Raw genomic sequence first — 16,552 nt, 5'->3', positions numbered from 1 at the left:
GGGCTGAAGTACATAGAACTCTGAATTAAACTAGAGGGACTGGTTAAAAACAAAAACCTGTTTGCCTTGCAATCACTCAGTGAGATCCCAGAAATGATAGAACTTTCCACACAACCCTCACACCTCACCCCACTCCCTCCAGCTCATCAAAGGCAGCCCAGAATCATGATTTTCAGGTCACTCTCCCAAGGTCTCTCAGCTCTATAGTGATAGACTCTCCTGCTTTCCTTTTCTTTGTCTCCCTCTACAGAGCAATAGGGGGAACAGTTTCTTCTACATAGTAAGGTATTAAAAGTCATTATTATTATGAAAATGTGAGAGGTCAGGTAGAGACCTCATGCATTGTATGCACATTTGCATTTTTAAAAAGAAAAGGGGTAGCAGCATACGTGCTTCCTAATACTAAACTAAATGTTTAAAAAATAGAAGGTAAACAAGCCATAGTATTTATAGAGGATAGCGGGAACAGGGGTGGAAGGGCTAGGAATGGCCCTTCACATAATTTAAAATGAAATTGAATAAATGAATGAATAAAGCAATTCCTAATATCCAAAAATAAAAGTAAACCTATGTACCTGAGAGCTATTCCAAGGGACTTTGTTTTTTTCCCTCTTGGAACTTTAAAACACAATTATTTGACTACACATTCCCAGTAGGATATATCTTAATGATAAAAATAATTACAAATTAAGTTTTAACTGTCTCCAGAAACATATTTTTGGTCATAACATTAATGTTGTTATTGTGCAATAAGGCGAATATATTTTTTTAAATATTTGAAGGAGATGTAGTTATGAGACCAGTGAGGCTAAGTCGCCAATAGTCCTTGAAGTCTTTGACTTGGAAGGTTCAGTTTTAATTCATGGTTTACTCTTTTCTGAAAAAATGTTTCTAGCTTTTTCTACCGAAAAGACCAAGAGACAACAATAAACCCAAAAGCATTGATACCCCTAACATCAAAACTGTGAGCTCTACATGTCAAACCAACAATTAAAACAGAATCAGAACTCCCGGGGAGAGGTGTTCCATTTCAAGTCTATGCAGAAAATGGACAACATGAGGCTGGAAATCTTCCCTCTTCAGAAAGTGAGGGATGAACGCACTCAAAGATCAACAGATTTGTACCAATAGACTGCGGAAGCCAATTTGAATAACTTTGACCAAAGAGGGCATAATTTGAGCATCAGAGTGGACATAAATGCAATATATTGAAACAAAATATGTTTAAATCCATGAATTTACAATGTCATTTCAAAAAAACATATTGGTCAGCTTTGGAAGATGCTAAGGACCAACTCATTAATCTATTAAACCAGAATACATGTCTCTGATGCTCTTTAAATATACCACGTTGAAGCAAAACCCTGCTTTTCCTATAAAAATTTGGGGGTAGAGGGTCTATCTGAAGGATAGGAAGGAAAGAGAACTAAGTACTAATCAGCAGGTTGGACAAGTGAAGATGATATTTTGAGTCTCAAGTCAAGCTTTCCATCTCCTGGATAGGAGCTAGCAAGGACTCTGCACAAGATTGGAGGTTACAAATATTCTTTTCTTTTTAAAAAATTTGAAATACAATTCACATACCACAAAATTTATCACTGTAAAACAGCGTACAATTCAGTGGTTGTACAACCATGATCACTAATTCCAGAACATTTTCATCACGTCAAAAACAAATCCTGTACCTGTTAGTAGTCATTTTCCATTCACCCCACCCTCTAGTCATTGAAATCTATTCTCTGTCTCTATGGATTTGCCTAGTTGGACATTTTACATAAATGGAATCATACAATATGTGGCCTTTTATGTCTGGAAGTTCCTCCAAAGGGTTACCATGTGACCCAGCAATTCCAGACTAGTTGTATTTCCAAGATGATTGGAAGCATATATGGTTGTTTGCCTTGTGTATCTCCTTCTCTCCCATCTTCTTTTGAAACCAGCTTATGTGACATTTTTTAATTGTATAAGTGTTTTGACAACTGCCCCCCGCCCCGTATTTAGTCTCTTAAAATGACAGGAAAGCACTAGTCACCGGTTTAATGGGTTTTCAAGTTTACCTAATCAGTTCCTATTTGCACCACCCAATACTCCTTTGAAATACCAGACAGACCCAAGAGTGGCCAACAGTGAATTCAGACCACCAGAGTTTAAAAGTGCAGGTCTGGGCGTTCTGAGCTGCAGTGGCACTTGTCATTAGCATCTCCCTATAGCTGGGGAACATTAAAATGCACCAATGAAAAAAGCTTCATTCTCTTTCAAGAGAAAGAAAGAAAATCACACCTCAAAACACAGCCTATCTGGTTGTGAGCTTTCCTTTTTCCAATCTTTTCTGGCTGTTTATTGCAGGAGGAAAAGGAAGACCAAAATCTAACCTGAGTTACAAGAAACGGGACAGTGATGACAATAAAAGGAATGACCAGGGGCAACTGAGCTACACTTTACCTCCCACATCCAGGATGATCTTCACAGAAAAACAACAAAAATAACAAATCCACTAAATTAACACCTAGAATTACGAAATCTGTTCATCCAAGGGTGGTGGAAACAGGAAGGGGTGTTGGGAGGATAAAAGGCACAGGGAGAAAAACAAAGTCATCAAATGAGACGAGGAGTGTGGACTGGAAAATGATAGCAAAGACTGAGGGAAAACCTGTGGTCCTTTCAGACTCACTGGTGTTAAAAAACCTATATATGGGCCTCCCTGGTGTTGCAAGGGATTAAGGACTGCACTATGAAGCAATCCGCAGCCTCTGCAGCCTGAATTCGATCCCCGGCCAGCCATGGAGCAACCCACATGGCGCAGCAGACCTCTCTTGTTTTGCCTGCTGCTCCCCTCAGCAGTGTATTTCAGTCAGTCTGCCTGTTCTGTTCCCCACTTTCTCTGGTGAATCCTCACCCCCCACATCTCTGGCCTGTACCCCAGCTCTTGTATGCATAAATAATCTTAAAAAAAAAAAAAACCTATATACTGGTGTCAGGAAGAATCCGTTGTACATGCAGTAAAGATAAAAATTCCAGTTCCTCCGAGGGAAGGGAAGATGCAGGGGGCCCTTGGTAAAGTGGGTCCTGCCTTCCCTGGTTGTGAGGTGAACAAGGAACAGAGCCCCCACAGCCCCCCTCCAATCCCATCCATCCCCCTGGATAGCAGGTCACTCAGTGGCCTGCGGTGGCCAAGTGTTAGGCAGGAGAGGGACTCAGCGAAGGGCATTTCCCTGCAGCAGTTGAACTACTCAGGCAAACTGCAGACAGAAAATCTAGTAGAAGAGTCTGTTGTTTAAGAAAACCACCGAGAAGAGATACAACTAAAAGAGTGTGCTTTGCCAGTGGTCTTCGTTTCATTGGTGAGGATAATGAATAAAGGAAAGAGTAGAGAGAGAGGCAGTCACTGATATGTTGAGCACTGAGGAAAGTCGATGGCTAAACCAACCCAAAGTAGTAAGGCCAATTCTTTCCTAAGTTTGGCAACACTGCATTTCAGTTCCTTTACTGAACCAATGATAGCAGGAGCAGCACAGTGAGTGGAGAAGGGACATAGGCAGGAGGCTAACCAGGTGGCCCACAGGATGGAGAAGGAGATTCACAAATATCCCCTGGGTGAGGAAAACTGCGGCAAAAGGTTTAAAGCTCGTCAGCAATTATTTTTTTTTAAGATTTATTTATTTATTTATCTATCTATCTATCTGTTTGTTTATTTATTTATTTATTTATTTATTTATTTATTTATTTATACAAGCACTGGGTACAGTCAGAAGCGCGGGAGGGTGAGAGAATTCACCAGAGCCAGAGCGGGGAGCAGAGCAGGCAGAAGGACCGAAGTACACTGCTGAGGGGAGCAGCGGGCGGCAGGAGAGGTCTGCGCGCCATGTGGCACCCTCACCAAGGACTGAGGATCGAACCGGCGCTGCAGAGGCTGTGGGCAGCTTCCCAGCTCAGCACTCAACCGCTGCACCACCAGGGGAGGCCCTCATCAGCAATTATTTTGCTGACACTAGGGAATGAGATATCCTCTCTGGTACCTCCAATGCCAGATGAGCTGTCTTAAAACCAGACAACATTCACAACTTCGGTAAGTATAAACGGCGTGCACCCAAAGAACACTGAAAACTGATGTGAGGAAAAATTCCAGCCAAGATCAAACATCTCCACGTAGTGATGAGTCCCCAATAATTTTGGTTGTTACTAACTCAAGCAATGGAGAAACATTTGATAAAATGAGAGGACACTTGACCTGAGAATGCTGTGTATGATCTATACTTGTTTCATTTCCTTCCTTCCGTCCCCCTCCCTCCCTTGTTCCTTCCTCTTTTTCTCCTTTGTCAAATTTCTGACCTATGTTATTTTCACTCTCTACAGAGCTTTTTACATATCTTTCTAGGCCAGCCTACTGGCAACAAATTCTCTCATTTTTTGTTTCTCTAAGAATCTAGGTTATTTTGTTTTTGTTTTTAAATGTGTAGTGTTTTAGAAGATGTATACATTTCAAGAAAAAAGTTAGGACAAATTTGGTGATCTAGAGCATTGAAAGTATTTACTACAACCAGATCTCCTTTTCTTGTAAAAGGAAAACACAATTGGAAATATTCAGAGAATGGAAACTGAATCGCCAAATACTAAGGTGTCATAAAGGAAAAGCTATCAGGAAAATTACAATGAGGAAAGCATATCAACAATTTAGATAGGGTAGAGAGAGGGGATAAAAAAACACTAACCAAAATAATATCAGAATGATGGGTTACATTTTACAGTCTTTAATTAAGCACAAAAACTACACTATTTAATGTATTTTTTCCATGAACTTTTTGTGAAATTTGGATCACAGTGTATCATTCACAAAGCTTTTGTCATCCCTCTGACAATTTTCGCACATTTCTTGAAAGCATCATCATCCCACCTTCTTTTGACCTGAAGTGGGCCTGATGCTGGGCTGGACCTATGAGAATCAGGAGAGGGTTTGGGCTGAGGATGTTTTCCATATGAATCCTTTCTTCAGCTTTTTGTTCTTCTTCCATTCTGACCTGCACTTCAGTTCCTCTGAGGGAAGGGAAGATGCAGTGGGCCCTTGGTAAAGTGGGTCCTGTCTTCCCTGGTTGTGAGGTGAACAAGGAACAGAACCCCCACAGCCCCCCTCCAATCCCATCCATCCCCCTGGATAGCAGGTCACTCAGTGGCCTGCGGTGCCAAGCATTAGGCAGGAGAGGGACTCAGCGAAGGGCATTTCCCTGCAGCAGTTGAATTACTCAGGCAAACTGCAGCTCTTTTTTAATTTTTTCCAGTTCTGCAAGAAGTGCTGCAGTATCATCATCATCACCATCATCATGCCTCTCTTCAAAATCTTCATCTTTCTCATCTGTTAGATAGTCATCCACAGCAGGAATCTGGTCTAACCGAGGCTTCTCTGACACTGAAGAGGAGGTTGTATGTTCCCGGTTGGACTAGGCCTATTTTTCTCTCATGCAGCAGCTCACTCTTTCCCAACTCTCTCCTGAAGTAATCACTCCAAATCTCTTCAGGGATATCCTGCGAGGTTTGTCTACATTTTGTCTTCATATAAGGTAGGTCTCTGCTTGAATACTGCTCTGACAGCTGGCTCAAATCCGCTTCTCCTTTCCTCCCCCACCTCTAGCAGGTTCAAAAGTTGGCCTGGCTGCTGTAGTTAGTTATCTTTTATGTGCCGTCACTTCCATTGGCTGCAGTATGATGCAGCAGTCTCCAGACATCACACAAACATCATGGAGCCCCTGGGCTCCCAGACTAAGAGACTGTTTTTATCCTTCACTACTGTACATAGAATTCTAGGTTGATAGGATTTTTCTTTCAATGTTTTAAATATTTCATCCCACTCTTTTCTACCTTAAGTGGTGTCTGATGAGATGTTCAATATATCAATAGTATCTTGTAGAGGGTATCAATTTCCTCCTCTTCCCCAGGCTTCCTTCAAGATTTTCTCTTCCTCTTTGATTTGCTGAAGTTTGATATTGTCACAGGTCAGTTTTTAGTATTTATGTTTGGTGTTCTCTGAGCTTCCTTCACAAGTCATTATTGTTTCAAATATTTCTTCTCTCCCTTTCTTTCTTCTTTTGGAATTATCCAAATGTTACATATGCCTTTTGTAATTGTCACACAGTTCTTGAATATTGTTCCATTTTTCCATTCTTTTTCTTATCTTTTTAAAAAAGATTTATTTATGCATACAAGAACTGGGGTACAGGCCAGAGATGCAGGGCGGTGAGAGGATCCACCAGAGACAGAGTGGGGAACAGAACAGGCAAACTGAGTGAAATACACTGCTGAGGGGAGCAGCAGGGCAAGTCAGGAGAGGTCTGCCTCGCCATATGGGTTTCTCCCTGGGCAGCCAGATATCGAACTCGTGCTGCAAAGGCTGTGGATTGCTTCATAGAGTGGTGCTTAACCTCTTGCGCCACCAGGGAGGCCCTCTTTTTCTCTTTATATTTCAATTTTGGAAGTTTCTATTAATCTCTCTTCAAGTTCATTCATTCTTTCCTTGGGTGTGTCCAGTTTATTCATGAGTCCAAAGGAATTCTTCATTTGTTACAGTACATTTTATTTCTACCATTTATTTTGATCCTTTTTTCTAGCGTTTTCATAACTGTTTACATTACCTATGTTTTTGCATGTTGTCCGCTTATTCTATTAGAGCCCTTGGTAGAAATAAAGCTGTATTTACTATTTGTTGTGGCTATATCAGTGGCTAAAATTTCCTCTGATATCTTTGTCTTCCCTGTTGTCTCTGAGTTTCCCTAGAAACTTTGTACAAAGTAAGGCCTGAAATACGAAGGTATTATTATATATAGGAACCTTATTGATGTGGTGGTAAGATGGAGGGAGAAAAAACATTCTGTATTCCTATGACAAGGCCTTTTAGTGAATCTCTCCCTGATCTGTGACCTTCACCAGTGTGTCTCGGTATTTTCCCCCATAGTTGAAACAGGAAAGCCACAGGGGTGGAAGACTGGTATCTACCTTCCCCCAGGTAGAGGTCTAGAGTGGGCTGGAGTTATTTTGTTAATTAAGCTCTGACCTAAGCTTCTGTAAGGGCAGGACTTGTTAAAGTGAACAGAATATGTTCATATGTCAAAAATACTTCTTTTCTCCTCACCCCCTCAGAAGCATGAGGACCTTCACTATGAGAACCTGGTCGGTCTCCTGGAGGTAAAACTCAAAAGCATATTTCCTCCTTTCCACCTCCCCCCATTCCCCCCCACCCCCACCCCCCACCCAGAGTTCTTAACAATCAAGTTTGCCCACATCCACACTGAGTCTCCAGCAATTTATCAATTACAGTTTAGGTTTTCCTGCTATAGTACGGAGTTCAGCTATGGTGTCTGTTTCTGGGCTTCTGCTCCAGGAACCTGTGATTCTGTATATCTGTGTCTACAATTTTATAAGCAGTGGTTTACCCTGTGACATCAATTCTCTGAGAGTCAAGGAAGAACTGTTGACAAAGGAGTGGCTGTGGAAATGAAAACTAGATTCAAGATATATTTCAAAAGAAGCATCAAAAGATACAGTAAATAATTAGATACGCTGAAAGTAGTAAAATGATTCAAGTTTCTAGTTTAAGAAACTGGGTAATAATATACTATTAACGAGTATTGATACACTGGAAATAAGTCAATTTAAGGTTGGGAGATATTAGCTTCAAGGTGCCTGGTTATTTATTCAAATATACCTAAAGGCAATTGGAAATAAAAATCTTAGGGACAGAACCTAGATATATAGATGGCAATTGAGTCATAGTAATGGCAAAATTATTATTAAGGTGAATAATTATTATGAAGGTGAAACAGCATGTAACATAGCAGCATATTTATAAATTGGGGTTGTCATGAACACTCTCCACTAGAAACATTCATAATTTTGAGCAACTTGTTTTCTGAGATTTATCCTACATTCATAAATGAGAAACTGTCTATATCCCACTTCCGTTAATCTTGGAGGATTTATATGAACCTCCCAATGAAACCATTTCAATTCTCTAATTCCATTGTTGAGAACATTTTCTCTACATGTAGAGATTCCAATGGTCATTGCTGACTTTGAAGACAGAAGCACACCACAAACCAAGAAATGTGGGCCACCTATAAACTAGAAAAAGGAAAGGGATTCTCCCAAGAGCATTTAGAAAGGTATACATCCCTGACAACAACTTGACATTAGTCCAGTGAGACCCACATCAGATTTCTGATCTCCTAAATGTCATAAATTCTGTTTCTGTAAGCTACTACATTCATGGCAATTTGTTACAGCAGCCATAGGAAACTAACGTAATACTCCTGTACTATACCATACATATTATGAGCATATAATCTCCATGAACTTCTATCTTTCTTAAATATGTTATGGCCATGATCAGTAAAGACTCTCTAATTTTGGTTGTTTCTGTATTAATAAATCAGGGTTAATCCATTTTTAGTAATTTGAGGGTCCTCCACACAGCTTTTCATAGTGGTTGGGCCAGTTTGCATTCCTACCAGCAAAGTACACAGGTTTCTTTTTCTCCACATTCTCACCAGCATTTGTTCTGTTTTTTTAATTTGGGCCATTCTTACTATGCGAGGTGCTATCTCATTGTGGTTTTGATTTGCATTTCCATCAGCAATTCCACTCCTAGGAATCTACCCAAAGGACACAAAAACACTAGTTTAAAAGTAAACCTGCACTCCTATGTTCACTGCAGCACTATTTACAATAGCTAAAATATGGAAACCTAAATGCCCCAAAACACATGATTGGATCAAGAAGATGTGGTTCATAAAAACAATGGAATACTACTCAGCAACCAAAAAAGATAAACTCATGCCATTCGCAACAAGGGATAATCCCTTCCATTCGCTGGAAGTGATAATGCTCAGTGAAATAAGTCAGAAGGAAAAAGAAAAATGTTTGATGGTTTCACTTATAGGAGGGATATAGGGAAACCAAACAAGGGGTCAGAAAAATCAAAAAACTTTTTTCATATGCCTGTTGGCCATTTGCATTTCCTCTTTGGAGAAGTTTCTTTTTAGTTCTTCTGCCCATATTTTTGACTGGATTATTTTCTTTGTTGTTATTGAGTTTCATCATCTCTGTAGATTTTTGTGGTCCTTTATCATTACTGTTATGTGCAAAAATTTTCTCCCAGTACGTGGGGCTTCTCTTTGTTTTGGTTATTGTCTCATTAGCTGTGCAGAAGCTCTTTAATTTGATGGAGTCCCAGCTGTTTATCTCTGCCTTCACTGCTTTGGGTGATGTGTCTGTAAAGATGTCTTTGAGGTGCATGTCATGTAGTGTTTCGCCTATATTTCCTTCTATGTATTTTATGGTTTCAGGTTTTATGTCTAGTTCTTTAATCAAAGGAACTCTCCTGCATTGCTGGTTGGAGTGCAAACTGGTCCAACCACTATGGAGAGCTGTGTGGAGATTTCTGGACCTACTAAACAGAGCTTCCATATGATACAGCAATTCCACGCCTCGGTATTTACCCAAATGACACAGAAACGTTAATTCCAAAGGGCACCTGTATCCCTATGTTTATAGCAGCACTATTTACAATAGCTAAGCTATGGAAACAACCCAAATGCCCAAAAATAGATGACTGGATCAAGAAGATGTGGTACATACACACAATGGAATATTACTCAGCAATCAAAAAAGATAAACATATGCAGTTTGCAGCAACATGGATGGAGCTAAAAGGGATCATGCTCTGCAAAATAAGTTAGAAAGAAAAAGAAAAATACTGTATGGTCTCACTCATAGCAGGAATTTGGAAAACCTAAATAAGGGACCAGGAAAAAGACTAATTAATACAAAGTAAAAATCAAAATCAACAAGCAACTATAAACAAGAGACACATGGGGGGGGAGGGGGGAAGGAAGGCTAGGGTCAAAATACGCAGGGGAGGGGTGCAATTATATGGGGAATATAACCAAAATGAAAATGCATACATTGTGCAAAAATGAAAAATGATGTAAGAATTATATAAAATATTTTAAAAAATCAAAAAACTTGTAGGCAGACTGTAGAACTGAGACATACTGTAGGGGGAGTGGTAGGGAGAGGGATCAAAAAAGAGGAGGGAAGAGCACAAGAGACTATGGTGATGGTTCACAGGTAATTTGGGGGAAGGAATTTTATGGGGGTTACACCTGAGGAGGGAAATCAAACATACAAAAATGAATGATGTTAAAATAAATTTAAAATAAATAAATCAGGGTTAATATCACCAATAAAAGTTTTTTCCCAACTGAATGTTAATATTCCACTCAAGATACTAAATTGGCATTCTGTGTAAACAGAGGGGAGGGAGGGTACCACTCTAAAATATATGAAAAATAAATAATATTTGACTTGAAAACCTGCCCTTCAGAGAGTTGCCATAGCTGAGACTAGGAGGCTCTGGTATGAAGAACTCCTAGAGCATCAGCACATTATGTTTGATTAGAGCATTACTGCAAAAGAAGTCTTGCCTTACAGTCTCACAAATATATCACTGACTCAATGATGGTCTCTGTTCTGAGTCTTATTTTACCCTTTCATATTATGTTTATATATTTTTCACCATTAACAAACTAAAAATGACTATCAACTGGTTTTGTTATAAAGGGGCAAAAGCTATTAGCCAAATGATCACTCTTTAGCAATTAATTTTATCTGATATAATTTCTGATGTTCTACTTTAATCCATGCATTTATTCTATCTATAAATTCCTTTCATTTTGCAATGTACTGTTTAAAAATTTTCATTGTCAGTAAGTTGAAAAATGGAACACTATAAGACTAATAAATTTAGCTTCTGTGAATAACTGTCAATGATAAAAAAATCAGATTTTCTAAAATGTCTTTATTATAAAAACCTATACAGAGTTTCAATTTAATAAAAATATTGTCATGAAATATCTAATAATATAGCAACTGAAATAAACCCAAAAATACAGTTAGAGGTTATCCAAAAATAAATTCACAATTTTGAAGTTGGAATACATATACTTTTTTCAAATAAACAATGAGGATTTTGTTTCAGATGGTTTTCCTCTTAAGCATCTGAGGTACACATACTTAATACTTTTTACCTAGCACTAGACAACCTCTCAATAGCTACAAATAATGCTTCCATTAACTTGAAAAATAAACCCAAAAGCCATTCATTTACTGACTTAGTCACAAAACACTACAAAGGTCAAATACCATTGCTTTATACCTCTTGAATATGAAATCTACATCTGAGCTGTGAAGAGGAATAAAACATCCTTTAGAAAAGTTGAGTCTGACTGGTTGTCTTAGATTTTACCAAGTTTATCCTATTCAGACTACTTGCACAATGTATCTTAATGCTGAAAGAGCGTGAGGTGTTAAGATACGAAGTTTCTTTGGCCCTTTAGGTACTTTAAATTGTAAACAATTGCAATTGCAGTGAAAACCTTCTAAGTATGGGTACCTATGTATTATTACATGAGTTGGAGATGTGTATCCTTGCTTCGCAAAGACATAATTTCCTTTCCAAGAATAGATTTAATATATTAAGATTTGTTTTCAAACGCCTCAAGAATCAAAACTCACGTATATTTCTATAAGGAGAAGTTTCAAAAGATCAGAGGAAAGTATTATATAATATTACAGCATAGGTTTTATTAACAAACTTATTTACTTTTAAAAGCTTAGTTCTTGCTAAGCACTTTTTAAGATAAAAGCTAATAAGCAATAATCATTTTCCATACAGAAACTCTATTCACAAACAAGACTTTAATAAAGTAAAAACTAAAAAATTAAAAAATACAAAGCAAAATACTGCTGAGTCAATTAAACTGCATTCTATCACTAGATATACTATATATTTAGAATGACACAAGCATACTGAACTTAACAGAAAAAGAATTTAGTGGATTTAGTCTAAGTTAGACTAGCATTACGAATGACATGCAATTTGTAATTTCCTTAAATACATTTTAGCTGAATCACTTAAACAAAGGGTATTTTTGTCATATGAGGGGAAGACACTCTATGATGTACCAAACAAATCCTCTTTTCATACCTAAATAGCAAACTATGAACCCTATCTCCTCTTCCTAGTTGCTACTTATACATGACTTTGCATAATGCCTTAATATAGAATTACTTTTCTGGTAACAGTGTCATGGCCATAAATAATCAGTGGGACGGAGGTGGGGGGGGGGATATCAAGTGCAAATCTAGAAAACTCCCTTTCAAGAATTACCGAAACCCAGCACACATGGAGTATCGCTATTACACAATCTGAGCAATATGACTTGTAAACATGTGTATACTGATACACATGCACTAAAAACCACCTTCTGTAAAGTTTTAGTAGTGTTGCCAAGCTGTTAATTCTTTCAAGGCACTGAAGAATTATGCAGATGGATTTTCCAAAATAAAATTAACAATTGCTTAAACTGTAAAAAGCCCTGAGTCAGAACTTTCAATAGCTTCCTGAAATTATAGGTTTCAGACAAAATGGCACATTTGTTTATCTTATAGAAAATTACAAGACCATTTTGCTTTTTGGAGGAATGAAGTCATGTTTATGAAACAAAATCACATCGACTATACAGGAAAAGTAAAATATTCATCAATATTATCTTTCTTACACATTTTGTACATGTCAATTATAGCTTGTACTTAAGGACTCAGGCACCAAATTTATGTGGCAAGTCAGCTTTTCTCTATTTACTGCTTAAATCCTCAAAAAATAAAATTCTCAATTTGAAACTCAGGCTTCCATCTCCTTTTTGTGTCACAAATAAGAATAAGTGCTGGAAAAAGTAATACTCCAACAGAAAATGAGGTTGAAAACACCAATATAGCAACTTGCAATTTTAATTCAGCAGCTCCACTCACTAATTCATATTTTTATACTCTAGTTTCACCCACTCTTAATCATTTATCAATAAATTGAAGCTCACTCTGAAGGCTTTTTCCTCTCACTATAGCAAAGCAATGTACATAGGAGACAGCATGAAATATTTTTCCAGCATATTTAATGTTTTAAAGAAATACATCTTTAATTAATACTGCTATAGTTTTATGTGTGTATGCTAATGTTCCAAGGCTAGCTATGATTATCAAGTATATCAGTAAACATTCCTATCATAATATTCAAGAAATAAAATTAAGTTGTCTTTAGAGAGAAAAAAATATTTTGGAAACTGTTATGAGTAGACTTAAAGACAACTGACATTTTCGACAAGGCATACATCATTTTTGAAAATCTATTACCTTCCCAATTTAGTACAAATTCAAATAAAACCTAATTCTAATGCCTAAAATGTGCTTCTCATTATTTCATAATGAAATAACAAATTCTACCAATTAACACACATTCAAAGCCTTACTCCATTATGGTTGATAACTGGGAGGAAGAGAAGAAATTAAATTGTCTTCCAAATTTTAGGAATCTGATATTTACCGATAGTAACTTTAGAAGTTGCAAATGTGAACAAATTATTAAGATAATTCAGGTGTTTCTTGATTTATATTTTATCAACATTCTATTCTGGTAGGGAGAAGAAAAAAAGGGAAGTCATTATTTAATGGGTATAGAACTTCAGTTTTGCAAGGTGAGAAAGTCCTGGCTATCTGTTTCACAACAATGTAAATATACTTAACACTATTAACTGCACACTTAAAAATGTTTATGATAGTAAATTTCATATTGTATGTTTTTTTACCATAATAAAAAAATGCAAAAAAATTCTATTCCAATAATTCATTTTTTACAGAAGTGGGTATAAAATATTTTAGACACAGAGGAAAATGCTTTTCTTTTTTTTTTATTTTAAAGCAAGCTCTATTAAAGCCTATAATTTACAAAGCAATTGTCAATTCAACTATGCTAAAATCTGGCTGAAAGATATTTTTATCATTCAGTTATTAAATATCTTCTCTCCACTTGCTGCTTTGATAAAATCTACATGATCTTATTTTTTTCTCTACACTCAAACACTGACTTTTTTTTCATACTGCTGTAACTCCCTACTGCTCTTCCTATCACATGCCATCACTAATTCTCTTTGCAAATTTAATTCCTAATTCAAAAGAGTCTAAAATTTCTAAAAATCAAAGAACAGTAACTGGGTATCACATATGAGGACAGTACATCTTTACCATGTGAAAATGACCCAGCAAGTTTTAAAATCTGAATTGGACAAATCTTAAGTAGCATGCATTTCAATATGCTAAACTGCTCTTACAGGCTAAAGTCATCAAAGATATAAATTTAAGAAAGTTGTTTTCAACATTATCAATTAATTGTACACCTTAGTAGCTAGGTAGTTAATTTGCAACATTTAAAATTACCAGTATCTTAACCAAACATAATTTGGTCAACTAAATACTTGTCTAATATAATATTCCTACACTAACACAAAAATGATCTTCTCTGGAAATCAGTCTTCTTGCTCCCAATGAAATTAAATGTGTATACAATGTAAGTAGTAAGAATGTTAAATTATGTGAACAAAAATGATCAGAGTAGCACCATCAGGTAAGTTGTGTGTTTTGGGAAACAAAGCTGACAATCTTAGAAGAATAAAAGAGAAAATGTGGTTGAAGTAAGTGGGTACAGAAAGAATCCAAATACTATTTAATAAAAACTTTTCTGAAACATTAGGAAGAAATGTTATCAGTACCTTTGGATCCCTTCTTTTGATTACAAATTACTTCAAACATACAATTTTTTGATAGACTTTGTGTATATGAAGATGTTGACCATGTAACTCTATATGCTATATATCTAGCTCCTGAAGCCCAGTAAGTACAATTTTGAATGAATGCATGTCCTTTTTTTTTTTTTTTTTTTAATGACTCTAGGGAAACTACAAGATCCTTCAGGCACAAGGTAAAGAGACAGTGAGAAGGAAACATACCTAATTGGGAAAATACTGTTGAGAGACATATAAGAGGTAGAAGTTTCAGTGTTCAGCAGTTAGAGGAAAGACACTTAAAGGACAAAGTTCTTCATCCTATTCTTACAAAGTCAAAATAAATTTAAAATATTTTTTCAGGTACTTGAAAATAGGAATAGAAAAACATTATTAAGCAAATTTCAAAGTGGTAAAACAGAGAAAACTGACAAATACATAGCATCACAGTTACAGTGACTTTTATAATAGTTTATAAATTATTATATTTTTAATATGGAAGAAATAAACCAGTCTGGAAGATAAAATTGTCATTAAGGGGTTATAAGTTTGAGCACAGTGGCCTAGAAAACAAATTAAATGCATTTAAGTAAAGTAGAGCTCTAGACCATATGATTATTTGGTTGACCAAACTATGTATCAGTCAGCCAGGTGCTTTTTCCTTATCAGTGATTTAGTGGAAAAGAGAGGGTGGCCTATGGCATGAAAAGGAAAATCCTGACTTGCACTGTCTTTAATTCTGAAAGAAAATAGTCTCTTGTTTCTTTATGTGAACATCATCAGTCAGATTTTTTCCATAACTTTAAAATATGGCTTAAAAAATATTATCAGTGGCCCTTTATTACTAATGCGGTAGTTAATATAAAGTTTCAAATTTAAAAGTTATAAAAATTTTGCTGTTCTAAATGTTACTCAGCTAAACACAAACATGGAATTGCCAAGACTACAAAATCAGCCAGCAAAGCTCATCACTATTTTCACCAAGATTTGCAAAGGAAGCAGCCATTAAATAACCAGAAATACACTACCTGAGGTCTAGAGACTTTGTACTTTAAAATTCAGTTGTTGCAGCAGAAAAAAAAACAGAATTTAAAAGGTGGGGGAAAAAAAACTACAGAAAAGATAATTATCCTTAGGAGTAAGCTTATACACAGTATATGGTAGTCACTATTGTAAACAGTTAATGTTTTTATTATCTAGCAGCAATGAACCCAAAACACTTATTTAAATTTATATTTATCATAGCTATAGTAAGACTGCTCATTCAAAGGAGAGAAAATTATTAGACAAGTCAAAGTTTGAGTTAAAAAAAAAAACTACAGGTGATTAGACATATTTCTGTCCTGGTCATGTCTTCTAAATTATTTATATTAGGTCATTTACTATGTCTTGGATTTTGATGGCAGTTTAAGTAATATTCTCATCTGTAAATATAGACTGTTTCCTTGAGAGTAAGCCTTACTATCTGAGAGAATGGAAGAATAAGGCCTATGATGAAGACAGAACCAATTACACTGTCAGAATTGACAGACATGGGGAAGAAAACATGGCTATCTTTGAACAATATCTTATCCTTCTCAGATTACTAGGGTACAATTCAGAACATGAAAAAAGCTCAATGGAACCTCGGAGGCTCAAACAGGGCAATAACATTTCATTGGTCAGAGCAAGTCTGAATAAGTAACCACAGAGAAAACTGAGGTACACTTTTCACAGATTTTTTTTTAAGGTCTGGCTGAACAAAATAGTCTATAAATTAATCTAAGAAAGGCAACTGTTAATGGTCAGCTAATAGGTGCTCTTTAATTGGATACTTTTTTCCCTTCGGTTCCCTACTATGTTAGCTTCTTTTTCCAGTCTATTAGGCATTTTGAAAATGACAATTTAAACAATGT

General features: G+C 36.5%; 1 pseudogene across 1 annotated transcript; it reads right to left on the bottom strand.

Annotated features, from left to right (window-relative positions):
- Positions 1-4,774: 4,774 nt before the first annotated feature.
- Positions 4,775-5,657, bottom strand: LOC311183343 (spliceosome-associated protein CWC15 homolog; annotated as a pseudogene). Its single transcript has 2 exons — positions 5,248-5,657; positions 4,775-5,031 (listed from the first exon to the last, which is right to left on the bottom strand). The product of its transcript is annotated as a spliceosome-associated protein CWC15 homolog (transcript).
- Between the last annotated feature and the right edge of the window lie 10,895 nt (positions 5,658-16,552).

This window comes from Talpa europaea, assembly GCF_964194135.1.
Source record: "Talpa europaea genome assembly, chromosome: 13".
NCBI classification, from domain to species: Eukaryota; Metazoa; Chordata; class Mammalia; order Eulipotyphla; family Talpidae; genus Talpa; species Talpa europaea.
Note: the sequence above shows the minus strand (reverse complement) of the source record. Positions and strands in the feature narration are given on the sequence as shown.